Raw genomic sequence first — 15,604 nt, forward strand, 5'->3', positions numbered from 1 at the left:
GGAAAGTGAACACAAGGACAAGGGGACACAATCTGAAGTTAGTTGGGGGAAAGATCAAAAGCAACATGAGAAAATATTATTTTACTGAAAGAGTAGTAGATCCTTGGAACAAACTTCCAGCAGACGTGGTAGATAAATCCAAAGTAACTGAATTTAAACATGCCTGGGATAAACATATATCCATCCTAAGATAAAATACAGAAAATAGTATAAGGGCAGACTAGATGGACCATGAGGTCTTTTTCTGCCGTCAGTCTTCTATGTTTCTATGTTTCCTGGTAAACATTAAAATATGTTGGAAAAAAAAGACCCCCAACGTTGTTCACAGCTGAAGAGATTTATCTCTGCAATGGACTTTCTGGTGCTTTTCAAGCATTGATTTACTATGAAAAGCTTTCTCACACTCTGTGCACTTGTAAGGCTACTCTCCTGTGTGATTTTGGGTGTGCATGCGAAGTGCTGAAGAGCGGGCAAAACATTCCCCACATGTCAGACATTTATATGGTTTTTTCTCCAGTGTGGATTCGCTGATGCATCACAAGAGAATTTTTCTGGGAAAAACATTTCCCGCACTCTGAGCATTTGTGAGGTTTCTCTCCTGTGTGGATTTGGCTGTGACATCTAAGGTGAGATGACTGAGTAAATGTTCTCCCACAATCCAGACATTTGTAATTTTTTTCCCCCGTGTGGATTTTCACATGACGCTTAAGGGCTGATGAAGTAGAAAATTTTTTTCCACAGTCGATGCATTGATATGGTTTCTCCCCTGTGTGGGTTCTATGATGTTTCCAAAGGCCTTTATTGTCTCCAAAGCATTTCCCACATTCTAGGCAGCTGTATGGTTTCTCTCCTGTGTGAACTCTCAGATGCCTTCCAAGGCATTTTTTCCGTGCAAAGCATTTCCCACACTCCCCACACTTGAATGGCTTCTCCCCTGTGTGGGTTCTCTCATGACTCTCAACATCTCTTCGTGAAACAAAACGTTTCCCACACTCCCCACATTCATAGGGTTTTTTCTCCTTTGTGCCACTTCTGGTGTCTCCGAAGCACAGAAGAACTTGCAAATCTTCTCTCACATTCTGTGCATTCATAGGGTCTCTCTCCAGTGTGAATTCTCTGATGTTGGACCAGGGTTGATTTCTGGATAAAACATTTCCCACATTCGAGGCACTTTTCGTTTTTCTCCCCTGTGTGTGTTTTCCAATGACTCTGAAGAGATGAACTATCGGCGAAACATTTTCCACAATCAAAGCATCCTTCCCTCATGGCGCCGAAGACCTGACTTCCAAGAAAAGCTCCTCCCACATTCCCAACACTTGTAAGGTTTCTCCCTTGTGTGAATCCTCTCATGGTTTCTGAGAGTAGCTTTCTCACGGAAAAATTTCCCACATTCCAGACATTGAAAAGGTTTCTCTCCTGTGTGGATTCTCTGATGTAAAAGAAGGCTTGACTTTCGAATAAAGCATAAGTCACATTCTTCACATTTATAGGGTTTTTCTCCTTTGTGCTCCGTCTGGTGTCTCCGAAGGGTAGAAGAATGCAGAAACCTTCTCCCACATTCTGTGCATTGATAGGGTCTCTCCCCAGAGTGACATCTCTGATGTTCGACCAGGGTTGATTTCTGGGTAAAACATTTCCCACATTGGAGGCACTTTTCATTTTTCTCCCCTGTGTGTATTTTCCAATGACTGTGAAGATACCCAGCCAGCACAAAACATTTTCCACACTCAAAGCATTTGTAAGATTTGATTCCTGCATGGATCTTCTCATGTTGCCGAAGACCTGAACTGCAAGAAAAGCTCTTCCCACACTCCCAACACTTGTAAGGTTTCTTCCCGGTGTGGATTCTCTCATGGATTCTGAGACTGCCTTTTTGACGGAAAAACTTCCCACATTCCAGACATTGATAAGGTTTCTCTCCAGTGTGGATTCCCTGATGACTAAGAAGATCTGACTTTTGACTAAAGCTTAAGTCACATTCCTCACATTTGTAGGGTTTTAATTTGGGGGGCCTTTGGAGATCTTTGGAGTTTTTCCCAGAGAAGGATTTCTCAGCCTGCAAACCTTGACTAGGCCTATTTCCCACATGGTCCTTCCTGTGGGTCAAAAGGCGGGACCTGCGAGCAAAGGATTTCCCACACTCTGAGCATTCGTGGGTTTTTCTGTTGTTTGGAGGGCTGCTTGTGTCTGACGGGGGACACAAGAGGTTCCCAGGCTCCATGCTTTATGTAAGTTGCTGCCTTATGTTGATTTTCTATTATCTCTTGATAGTTGGCTTGCAGATAAATCTTTGGTTACCATCTTTGTCCCCTGTTAGAAGGAGAAAGAAGTGAAAAATTATATTTCCTTTTGAGACACAGAATCATGAAATCTTAGCCTAGACAGGGACCTTGAGGGTCTTCCAGTCTGACCCTCTTCCCAGGGTAGGGTGCTCAGTACATCTCAGGCCAAGTGAGGAAGTCCCTAAATACTCAACATATGACCATGCTTGGGACCGGAATCTCGCTCCTTCAATTCTGAAACGGATCGAACCTGCCACAGCCACAGGAGGTCGTTTGCCCAGGTTCACCTGGTGCACCAGTTGTGGCCCTATTTGGACAGGGAGTCATTGCTCACAGTCACTCATGCCCTCATCACCTCGAGGTTCGATTACTGCAACGCTCTCTACATGGGGCTACCTTTGAAAAGTGTTCGGAAACTTCAGATCGTGCAGAACGCAGCTGCGAGAGCCATTGTGGGGCTTCCAAAATTCTCCCACGTTTCTTCAACACTCCGTGGCTTGCATTGGCTGCCGATCAGTTTCCGGTCACAATTCAAAGTGTTGGTCATGGCCTTTAAAGCCCTACATGGCAATGGACTAGATTACCTCTGGAACCGCCTTCTACCGCACGAATCCCAGCGACCGATAAGGTCCCACAGAGTTGGCCTTCTACGGGTCCTGTTGACTAAACAATGTCGTTTGGCGGGCCAACAGAAGAGCCTTCTCTGTGGCGGCCCCGGCCTTCTGGAACCAACTCCCCCCGGAGATTAGAACTGCCCCCACCCTCCCTGTCTTTCGTATACTACTCAAGACTCATTTATACTGCCAGGCATGGGGGAGTTGAGATAGCTCTTCCCCCTAGGCCATTACAAGTTATGCATGGTATGTTTGTGTGTATGTTTGGTTTTATAATGGGGTTTTTAGTTGTTTTTTATTATTGGATTGTACATGTTGTTTTTATTATTGTTGTGAGCCGCCCCGAGTCTACGGAGAGGGGCGGCATACAAATCCAATAAATTATTATTATTATTATTATTATTATTATTATTATTATTATTATTATTATCTTTCATTTCTCCAGTTGCCACACAGCTCATGGAGGGGGGAAAAGAATGTGATCTAGCCCAAACAACCTTCTATCTTAGGATGGATATACAGTGATCCTTCCCTCCCTCCTTCCTTCCCTCCTTCCTTCCCTCCCTCCTTCCCTCCCTCCTTCCTTCCCTCCTTCCTTCCCTCCCTCCTTCCTTCCCTATGAAAAAAACGCGGACTATTTTTAAATGTATTATTTTTTGAAAAACCGTGGTATAGCATTTCACACTAATCGAGACCGCACTAATCGAGGGATCACTGTATGTTTATCCCAGGCATGTTTAAATTCAGTTACTGTGGATTTACCAACCACGTCTGCTGGAAGTTTGTTCCAAGGATCTACTACTCTTTCAGCGAAATAATATTTTCTCACGTTGCTTTTGATCTTTTCCCCAACTAACTTCAGATTGTGTCCCCTTGTTCTTGTGTTCACTTTCCTATTAAAAACACTTCCTTCCTGAACCTTATTTAACCCTTTGACATATTTAAATGTTTCGATCATGTCCCCCCTTTTCCTTCTGTCCTCCAGACTATACAGATTGAGTATAGTCTCAATCTGTATAGGCAGAAACGGCAGCAAAGTTTTGATCCGTTGACCATCGGGCTGCTGCGAAGGTCCTAAGTGTGAAAAAGGATGCATAAGTCACTTTTTTCAAGGCCGTTGCGACTTTGAACGGTCAATAAATGAACCATTGTAACTCAAGGACAACCTGCCTAGATGTTTTCTGTGGACCTTCAAAATGGACTCCTGATCTGCTGATCTGCTTCTAAAAGAGTGCACTGGTCAGACAGATAATCCTCGACTTCTGTTCTGACCCCAATGGAGGCCAACATTTCTATCTCCTGAGTAAGACGGTTATTAAGTGAGTTCTGCCTCACTTTACCACATTTCTTGCCACAGTCGTTAAGTGAACCCCTGCAGTTGCTTGTCAGAAGATCCAAAGATGTTCACATAACCTTCGGACATGACCACCATCATAACTACGTTGTCAAGTGTCCAAAGTTTAATCCAATAACCCCTTTATTTTTCTAACAAAGTCATTCCTAGAAGGAAGAATAGAAAGAATAAAATGGAAAAGGGGATTAAAAGGGGATACAAAAAAATAAAAAAGAAAAGGATTCGGTTCAAAGTTCTGCTTAGATTAAAGAAATTGTAATTTGAGAAGGGTTGATTAAGCTTGGAGTATTGTTTTGTTTGCTCTTTTTTTAACTTTAATTATTTTTTCTATTTAGATATATGAATTTAGGAATTTATTTATTTATTTATTAGATTTGTATGCCGCCCCTCTCCGTAGACTCGGGGCGGCTCACAACATACAATAGAACAATTCACAACAAATCTAATAAATTTAAAAAACATTTAAAAACCCCATTATTAAACCAGATATACACACAGACATACCATACATAAATTGTATAGGCCCGGGGGAGGGGGGAATGCCTCAATTCCCCCATGCCTGACGGCAGAGGTGAGTTTTAAGGAGTTTATGGAAGGCAAGGAGGGTGGGGGCAGTTCTAATCTCTGGGGGGAGCTGGTTCCAGAGAGTCAGGGCCACCACGGAGAAGGCTCTTCTGTTTTAATAAAGTTAGAAGTATTGATTATAATAAGATATGTAGTAGATACTGATTTGGATTAATGTATAAATGGAATTGAATTTAGAATTGTTGGGGAGATTAATGATTTTTAATTGATTGAAAATAGAGAATATTTTGAATTTTTTCCCTTTTTTTCTTTTCTCAAATTGACTGAAATTTAAGATTAATAATTCAGTAAGAAATGTAAATAAATATTAATCGGCTAAATGTTAGATGGGCTGAAATAACTTTAAAATTTTGGATTAGGTAAATGTACTATTCAGAGGGGGGAAGAAGTCTGACATTTGTATATGTTTTGTTTCTAATTTTCTTTTGTTAACATCTGATTGGCTACACAAGGTTTTCTTGGTTTATAGAAAAATGTATAAAGAAAGGAGGAAGCACTTTGGCATAATGGTTAATAAGTTAGAAATATAATTGATGTACTTTTTGAAGGAACATTAAGGAGGGAATTTAATTAAAAAATGAATGTATGTAACTGGACGATAAAATTATTTGATGATTGATATTAGTTACTAACAAAATACCGCATTTTATTCTTGGAAAATTAGATGGTACACTATATTGTTTGAATGTACGTTGAGATAAAAAAAATTACTCCCCTCAAAAAGTCCTTCCTTCCATTCATTTCATTCTTCTTCCTTCCTTCCTTCTTTGTTCCCTCCATTTCTCCTTCCTTCCTTCCTTCCTTCCTTTCCTTCCTTCCTTCCTTCCTCTCCACTTCTCTCTTTCCCTCCCTCTCTTTCCCTTTTCTTTCTCTCCATTTCTTTCTCTCTCTTTTCCCTCGCTTCCTTCTCTCTCCTTCTCTCCTTCCAGGTCTCTCTCATTTCTGTGTCCTCTCCCTCTCTCTCCCCCTTCACTCTCTCATTTGTTTTTATCTCCTCCCTTGTGTGTCCAATCACACTTGGCCAATAAAGAAATAAAGGAGGGATCGTCCCGGATCGTTCCATTGGCTCTGAAATGGGGGGGAGACAACTGTGCTGAGGGGTCTGGATCCCAGGCATGTTGGAGGGAAATGGGGTGAGAAGAGACGTGCTGCCAGGCACTCGGTTCCAGCACCTATCGCCTTTTTGCCCTTTGGTTGAGATAACCCCACCCCCCTCTGAAGTTTCACGACTCCTCCCATAGTCTCAGCACTCCTGGACCGGCTTTGTTTCTGAGGAAGTCTTTGAGGATGGCTCAGGACACTTTTGACTGCCGGATTCCCCATTTCAAATGGAGGGGGGGGCAACCCCCTCAAGAGGCTTTTGAGACTCCTTCGCAGCGAAAAGCACTGTTCCTGGGAACAGCCTGAGACTCCGGTGCCCGGCAAAGACGGGGGGAGAGGCGGGCACGAAAGGCAGGGACACACCACACAACACACACACAAAATCCCCATTGGTTTCATCAATTAGAAGGGAAATGCCCATTATTTATTTATTTATTTATTGGATTTGTATGCCGCCCCTCTCCGCAGACTCGGGGCAGCTAACAACAGCAGTAAAACAGTATAACAAAATCCAATACTAAAAACAGTTAAAAACCCATTATATAAAAACCAATCATACATACAAACATACCATGCATAAAATTGTAAAGGCCTAGGGGGAAAGTGTATCTCAGTTCCCCCATGCCTGGCGGCTGAGGTGGGTTTTAAGCAGCTTACGAAAGGTGAGGAGGGTGGGGGCAATTCTAATCTCTGGGGGGAGTTGGTTCCAGAGGGTCGGGGCCGCCACAGAGAAGGCTCTTCTTCTGGGTCCTGCCAAGTGACATTGCTTGGTTGACGGGACCCGGAGAAGACCCACTCTGTGGGACCTAACTGTTCGCTAGGATTCGTGCAGCAGAAGGCGGTCCCTGAGGTAATCTGGTCCGGTGCCATGGAGGGCTTTATAGGTCATAACCAACACTTTGAATTGTGACTGGAAACTGATCGGCAACCAATGCAGACTGTGGAGTGTTGGTGTAACACCTGAACCAAAAAAGGGTTAACATGGGCATATTTGGGGAAGCCCGTGATTGCTCTTGCAGCTGCATTCTGCACGATCTGAAGTTTCCGAACACGTTTCAAATGTAGCCCCATGTAGAGAGCGTTACAGTAGACGAGCCTCGAGGTGATTATGCCAGGGCTGTGCCGGAGCCAAATGCCGGGGAGTACAACGAGCACCTCCACATATAAACACACACACCCGTCCCCTATCTAAACTGCTTTGTGGAGCGGCGTAAGGCGAGCGCGGTCTGAGAAGAATGAGGAGAAGGCCGAGCTTCTCCTAAGGGAGGCGGGAAAGCAAGCCAAGGTCGCCTCAGGTGAGCGCCGCTCTTCCCTTCAACCGCCTCTCGAGATGGGATGGGATGGACCCGCCACTGCTCTCGGCCGCCCCGCTTCTCCTCATGGCCGATGCCATGTTTCCCCCTCTTCAAAACGGGGATGCAGAGAGGACCAGGAGATGAACAAGCAGGTCCTGAGCGGCCGCCATACATACAAAAAAATTTTCTCCTCCCCTCTGCTCACCCATCTGCCGCCCAGAGGCAGGTGTTTCTCGTGGGTTCCCTGCCATCAAGGAAGATCACGGCCACATCCTCACTGGTCTCCTGCAAAGAAAAATGAAAAAGGCTCAGATGCTGACAGTAATACCCAAACTCCTCCTCTTACTAAAAACTGCTAAATTCGACATCATATATGTCTGAGAAATGTCACAGTAAGATTTATTTATTTATTTATTTATTTATTTGATTTGATTTGATTTGATTTGAATGCCGTCCCTCTCCGTAGACTCGGGGCGGCTCACAACACAATAAAACAGTTCATGACAAATCTAATAATTTACTATTTAAAATATTTAAAAAACCCCATTATTAAAAAGACATACATACAAACATACCACATATAAATTATATAGGCCCGGGGGAAATATCTCAGTTCCCCCATGCCTGACGACAAAGGTGGGTTTTGAGAAGTTTACGAAACGCAAGGAGGGTAGGGGCAGTTCTAATCTCTGGGGGGAGCTGGTTCCAGAGAGTCGGAGCCGCCACAGAGAAGGCTCTTCCCCTGAGGCCCGCCAACCAACATTGTTTAGTTGACGGGACCCGGAGAAGGCCCACTCTGTGGGACCTAATCGGTCGCTGGGATTCGTGCAGTAGAAGGCTGTCTCGGAGATATTCTGGTCCGATGCCATGAAGGGCTTTATAGGTCATGATAATAATAATAATAATAATAATAATAATTTATTAGATTTGTATGCCGCCCCTCTCCGAAGACTCGGGGCGGCTCACAACAAGCGATAAAACAATATTGTACAGGCACAAATCTAATATTAAGAAAAAACTAAAAAACCCTATCAATTAAAAACCAAACAGCACATACATACCAAACATAAATTATAATAAGCTTGGGGGAAAGGTGTCTCAAATCCCCCATGCCTGGCGGTATAGATGGGTCTTAAGTAGTTTACGGAAGACGAGGAGGGTGGGAGCAGTTCTAATCTCCGGGGGGAGTTGATTCCAGAGGGCCGGGGCCGCCACAGAGAAGGCTCTTCCCCTGGGGCCCGCCAAACGACATTGTTTAGTCGACGGGACCCGGAGAAGGCCAACTCTGTGGGACCTTATCGGCCGCTGGGATTCGTGCGGTAGTAGGCGGTTCCGGAGGTATTCTGGTCCAATGCCATGTAGGGCTTTAAAGGTCATGACCAACACTTTGAATTGTGACCGGAAACTGATCGGCAGCCAATGCAAGCCACGGAGTGTTGTAGAAACGTGGGCGAATCTAGGAAGCCCCACGATAGCTCTCGCGGCTGTGTTCTGCACGATCTGAAGTTTCAGAACACTTTTCAAAGGTAGCCCCATGTAGAGAGCGTTGCAGTAATCGAACCTCGAGGTGATAAGGGCATGAGTGACTGTGAGCAATGACTCCCTGTCCAAATAGGGCCTCAACTGGTGCACCAGGCGAACCTGGGCAAACGCCCTCCTCGCCACAGCCGAAAGATGATGTTCCAATGTCAGCTGTGGGTCGAGGAGGACGCCCAAGTTGCGCACCCTCTCTGAGGGGGTCAGTAGTTCCCCCCCCAGGGTAATGGACGGACAGATGGAATTGTCCTTGGGAGGCAACACCCACAGCCACTCCGTCTTGTCTGGATTGAGTTTGAGTTTGTTGACACCCATCCAGGCCCCAACAGCTTCCAGGCACCGGCACATCACTTCCACTGCTTCGCTGACTGGATGATGATGAGGGCATGAGTGACTGTGAGCATTGAGTCCCGGATCCAGTAAGATACTATCACGTTTACCTGTCCTATCATGAAACCCGTAAAGGAGATGGAGTTGCCACCTTCTATAAAAAAAATCACTAAACCTAAAAAATATCCAAGTATCAAGAAAGACTTAATGAACTTAATCTGTATATTCTGCAGGACAGAAGGAAAAGGGGGGGGGGGGGGAGGGACATGATTGAAACATTTAAATATGTTAAAGGGTTAAATAAGGTCCAGGAGGGAAGTGTTTTTAATAGGAAAGTGAACACAAGAACAAGGGGACACAATCTGAAATTAGTTGGGGGAAAGATCAAAAGCAACGTGAGAAAATATTATTTCACTGAAAGAGTAGTAGATCCTTGGAACAAACTTCCAGCAGACGTGCTTGGTAAATCCACAGTAACTGAATTTAAACATGCCTGGGATAAACATATATCCATTGTAAGATAAAATACAGGAAATAGTATAAGGGCAGACTAGATGGACCATGAGGTCTTTTTCTGCCGTCAGTCTTCTATGTTTCTAAATTAGACATGATCTTGATCTTCCAGAAACCATCATCTCCGAACTGACCTTAAATACTATGCTAAGATTCCTACTATGTTACAGAGCCCCTGATTATGACATCACACATGCTAACAAGTTAACCTCACTACTAACATGGGCAACATCCTACCCACGCCCTCTTATTTTTCTTGGCTACCTCATAATTTAATTTGATTTGATTTAATTTAATTAATTTGACTGTTATGCCACCCAATTCCAATGGCACTCGGGGAGGCTTACAACAGTAAATAGTACATACAATAAACAAGCCAAATAATAGATAATAAAAACAGTAAAACCCATAAATAACAAAAAAACAACCCCCCCCAAAACCCTAATGAAATATCCAAACAAGCACACCTACATAGAGAATTAGGTACAGTTTGTGATCTATCCAAGAAAATTTGCATACTGGCGCCTACCCTGTTGAACTGTTTTATATAGAGTGTCCTTATTTTAGCATGTGTCTTTTGCTACCTTTTGTTACTGTTAGTAATAACTTGCTGCCATTCAATTGCATAAAATGCGAAGGATGTGTGTGCGAGTTCTATTTTTATAGTTATAATGTACACTGAAGATGGCATATAGATCCAAATAATAATAATGATGATGATGATGATGATGAGGATGATAATAATAATAATAATAATAATAATAATAATATTTCATTGTACAAAGTGCCATGACAATAAACTAAATTAAACTAAACTTAGGCATCACATAAGCAAAACAGAAGGAAAAAGAGTTCAGGCTAATGAAAACAACCCATTTCCCAACTCACGATTTCGAAATTCTCTGGAACAGACTCCTGGCCAAGGATTGATGGATCCAATCCAGGAACGTCTCTTTCTCCTCTGTGACGTTCATGGCCACATCCTCACTGCTCTCCTGCAAAGAGAAATGGAAAAGGTTCAGACAAAATAAAACAAAACGGAAGAAGCCAGCAGATACCTACTATCTTGTACATGTTTGACAAAATAAATAAATAAAATCAAATAAATAATCTGTAAATGAGCTGTAAGAGGGAGGAGAAAAATTGGATTGCTGTATGAGGATACAAAATAACAGAGATGGATTCAAAAATATCTTAATCAGACAAAACGGAAGAAACCAGCAGGCTGAAGTCCAACAGGGACCAAAGCATAGTTGTTGTTGTTGTTGTTGTTATTATTATTTATTGGATTTGTATGCCGCCCCTCTCCGGAGACTCGGGGCGGCTGTTGTGGGAAGGAAAACAGTGGAAGATGAGGGAGACCAGATGGGGCAGAGTGTGGGTGAAAAGGGCGGCTCTTCCCTGCTCTTTTTGGAAGATCTTTTAGCCAGGAAGATTCCAGTTAGGCTTTTCATGAATTTATTTACAATTATTCAAGTGAGACTTCTGGCCCTCAGCTTCTTCCAGCAGCTCCTCCCAAGACCCCCCCCCCAAAAACTTTATTTGGGCTTTGGAAAAAATCCACCAAGGAGGAGCCCCCACATCACAGCCTTTTCCTGGACAAAACAAGGAAAATACAAAGCTTAGAAATTCGACAAATCTTTTTAAAGCGGAAGCAAAAATAAAAGATTAGCATAAAAAACCAAAGGATTTTATTTTTGCCCTTTCAGACAGAACTCAAAGAAAAACTTTTGGAGGTTAAGAAAAGACTGAACTCAATTCAACTCATTTAAACTCCTTTCTTTTCCCCCAAAGAAGTCAGAGTCTGTTAATAACACAATACAAATCTCAGCACAATTTACACCCCCCCCCCCCCAAATGTACTTGCGGGATACGGATGCGTGGTCTGGTCTGACGGATCACAAAGTGGCTTTCTGAAAGAAACTTTCCCCAAACTTCCTTTCCGGATCCACCCGGATTCCCTCGGGGAGCCTTGGCCGGGCGAGGGGGGGCAGATCCAGCCCGGAGACGGAGCCCCCTTTGCCCCCCTGGAGGGAAGGGAGGGATCCACTAGCTCCCTGCAGGCAACGCCAGAGCCGGATCTCCCCGAGGAAATCTCTGCAAGCCGAAGAGCGGGATCCGCAGCTCCCTTCCTCCTGGCGGGGAGAAGATCTCGTGGTAGGAAGGGCGGGCTGGAGGCTGGAGAGAGAGCAGCCTTAAGTGCTGCAAGAGGATCCAAGAACTTCTCCCGAGGAATTCAAGGCCGATCCTCGCGGGGCGAAAGAAAGAGATCCACCCACTGGGGAGAGAGAGAGAAAGGGAGAGAAAGCAAGAGACAAAGAGAGAAAGCAAGACAGAAAGATAGCAAGAGAGGGAGAGAGAGAAAGAGGGAGAGAGAGGGAGAGAGAGGGAGAGAGAAAGCAAAAGAGAGAGAGAGAGAGAGAAAGAGAGAGGGAGAGGGGGGAGAGAAAGAGAAAGAGAAAGCAAAAGAGAGAGAAAGAGAGATAGCAAGAAAGAGAGAGAGAGGGAGAGAGAGGGAGAGAGAAAGAGAGATAGCAAGAGAGGGAGAGAGAGAGAGAAAGAGGGAGAGAGAGGGAGAGAGAAAGCAAAAAAAAGAGAGAGAAAGAGAGAGAGAGAAAGAGAGAGGGAGAGGGGGGAGAGAAAGAGAAAGCAAAAAAAGAGAGAAAGAGAGATAGCAAGAAAGAGAGAGAGGGAGAGAGGGGGAGAGAAAGAGAGATAGCAAGAGAGGGAGAGAGAGAAAGAGAGGGAGAGGGGGGAGAGAGAAAGAGAAAGCAAAAGAGAGAGAGAGATAGCAAGAGAGAGAGAAGGAGAGAGGGAGAGAGAGAAGGGGGAGAGAAAGAGAAAGCAAAAGAGAGAGAAAGAAAGATAGCAAGAAAGAGAGAGAGAAAGAGAGAGGGAGAGAGAGGGGGGATAGAAAGAGAAAGACAGCAAGAGAAAGAGAGAGAAAGAGGGGGGAAGGAGGGTGAGGGAAAGACATAGAGGGAGGGAAGGAGGGAGAGAGAAATAGGGCAAAAAAGAGAGGAAGGAAGGGAGAAACAGAGGGATGGAGAGAGAGGGAAAGAAAGACGAAGGAAGGAAAAAAGAGGGAGAGAGAGAAATAGAGCGAAAGGGAGGAAGAGAGATATTTTTTTTGTCCAAACATTTTTAGCCCCCCCCTCACCTCCCTCAATGTTCCCCAGGATTTTGTAAATGTGAATAATGTGCCGCGGGTCAAAAAAGGTTGGGAAACACTGGTCTAAGGGAGAAATGTTGTGGGTTAGGGGTTGACACTATTGAGTCTGGTAATGAGTTCCACGCTTCGACAACTCGATTGTTAAAGTCATATTTTTTACAGTCAAGTTTGGAGTGGTTAATATTAAGTTTGAATCTGTTGCGTGCTCTTGTGTTGTTGCGGTTAAAGCTGAAGTAGTCATTGACATTGTGTGTATCTGTCTGTGAACGCGCTGAAAGCTGAACCTCTGCAGATGCCCTGAAAGAGTTGCCCCAAAACGGCCTCGAAAGAGTCGGAGGGCCCTTGGGGCTCCCTGAGGTTGGTGGGTGATTGCTGCCCTGATGCTGTTACCTAGTTTGGGTCATGAGACGTCTCCAGGGAAAGCCCGAAGCTCAAAGACCCCCAAGGACCTCCATTCCTTCCCACAGCTCTTCTCCTGGACTGACTTTTTGGGGCTGGAGAAGAAGGGGGGGGAGATCCTGACCCAGAGGAAGAGCGGCTCTGAAGGGAATTCCATCTCCCCCCACACCAGTTAGGGGCACCTCTTCCCTTGTGCTACAGTGGGATCCACTTCTGGGGAACCAGGTGTCCAGATCAAGGGGCTCTCCGTTGAACTTCTGTGTATCTCAGGACTGGACCTTCTTCCCAAAGAGCCTTCAATCCATCAAGAGAAAGAGCCTCCATCAGACCAGAGAAGTATTCGGGTACCAGGCGCCTCTGGGGAACCAGGTGTCTGGATCAAGGGGCTCACAGGGAGGGAAGATGCCAGAAGCCCCCCTGAAGTAGCCAATAGGAGTCCGGCAGATCCCAGCTTCTGAGCACATCATCTACTATGTCACAAAGGACATTTCTATGGGATCAAGAGGGAAGAGACCACTTCCCAAGTAAAACAGCTGAGAAAACGTTGTGCTGGTTAGGGCTGGGAAAGAGATGCCATTTTATGGAGGACAGACAGAGGAGAAGGAGGAGAGAATTAACCACTATTAAAGGAAGCTGATGAGATAAGACAGGTCACCTTTAGTGAAGCCAATGAATCCTACAATCCTCCTCGATCCACAGCTCACATTGGAGAAACATCTTTCAGCTGTGGCGAGGGGCATTTGCCCAGGTTCACCTGGCGCACCAGTTGCGGCCCTATTTGGACCGGGAGTCACTGCTCACAGTCACTCATGCCCTCATCACCTTGAGGCTCGACTACTGTAATGCTCTCTACATGGGGCTACCTTTGAAAAGTGTTCGGAAACTTCAGATCATGCAGAATGCAGCTGCGAGAGCAATCATGGGCTTTCCTAAATACGCCCATGTCACACCAACACTCCGCAGTCTGCATTGGTTGCTGATCAGTTTCCGGTCACAATTCAAAGTGTTGGCTATGACTTATAAAGCCCTTCATGGCACCAGACCAGAATATCTCCGGGACCGCCTTCTGCCACACGAATCCCAGCGACCAGTTAGGTCCCACCGAGTTGGCCTTCTTCGGGTCCCGTCAACTAAACAATGTTGTTTGGCGGGACCCAGGGGAAGAGCCTTCTCTGTGGCGGCCCCGACCCTTTGGAACCAACTCCCCCTGGATATCAGAGTTGCCCCCACCCTTCTAGCCTTTCACAAGCTCCTTAAAACCCACCTCTGTCGTCAGGCATGGGGGAATTGATACTTTCTCTCCCCCTAGGCTTATAAAATTTATGCATGGTATGCTAGTATGTATGATTGGTTTTTAAATTGGGGTTTTAAATTAACTTAAATATTAGATTTGTTTACATTGTATTATTATTGCTGTGAGCCGCCCCGAGTCTGCGGAGAGGGGCGGCATACAAATCTGATTAATAAAATAAATAAATAAATAAATAAAACTATTTGAAGTGATATTTCTATGGAAGATTCAGTAATTGGTTCCAGATTGGCAGAAAGAAGCAAGAAGAATAGTTAATGCTACAGGAACATTATGCTGGGTTGGGTTGGGGAAGAGACGCCACTTCATGGAGGATGGAGGAGAGCAGAATTAACCTGGGTCAAAGGCAAACGGGGAGTTAAAGTAGGTCTCCTTTAGTGAGGTTCATGAATCCCTCACAAAAAAAGGTCCCATTAAATTTACACTATTTGAAGTGATACTTTTAGGAAAAATAGATAGATTGGGTTTGGATTGATGGAAATATGCAATAAAAATATTTAATGTAACGTGATTTATGAACAATAATGAAATATCTCAGTAAAGAGTCAGAATATACTTTATGAAATGTAAATTTATGGTGTTTTATTTATTTATTTATTTGAGTTAGAGGGGATCCTGTAGGTCATCTAGTCCAACCCCCTGCCCAAGCAGGAGACCTTACACCACTTCGGACAAATGGCAGTCCAATCTCCCCTTGAAAGTCCCAAGTGTTGGAATGCTCACGACCTCCACAGGGAAGTTGTTCCACTGGTTGATCGCTTTTACTGTCAGAAAGTTCCTCCTTATTTTCAGGTTAAATCTCTCTTTGATCAGCTTCCACCCGTTATTCCTTGTCTGGCCCTCTGTTGCTTTGGAAAACAGCCTCCTCTCTGTGGTAGCATCTCAGGTATTGGAACGCTGCTATCATGTCTCCTCTTTGCTAGACTGGCCATGCCCAGTTCCTGCAACCTCTCTTAGTATGTTTCAGTTTCCAGCCCCCCTACCATCCTGGTTGCTCTCTTCTGCATTTTCTCTAGAGTTTCAATGACTTTTTTGTAGTGTGGTGACCAAAATTGAATGCAGTACTCTAGTGTTGCAGTATAGCATAAAGGTGTTAGAATAGGATTATATCAAA

At 44.5% G+C, this 15,604-nt stretch overlaps 1 pseudogene; it reads right to left on the reverse strand.

Moving 5' to 3' along the window:
• Window positions 1–254: 254 nt before the first annotated feature.
• On the reverse strand, window positions 255–11,836 carry LOC139159860 (zinc finger protein 665-like; annotated as a pseudogene).
• Window positions 11,837–15,604: the final 3,768 nt, after the last annotated feature.

The sequence above is a fragment of the Erythrolamprus reginae genome, chromosome 2, assembly GCF_031021105.1.
Source record: "Erythrolamprus reginae isolate rEryReg1 chromosome 2, rEryReg1.hap1, whole genome shotgun sequence".
NCBI lineage: Eukaryota > Metazoa > Chordata > Lepidosauria > Squamata > Dipsadidae > Erythrolamprus > Erythrolamprus reginae.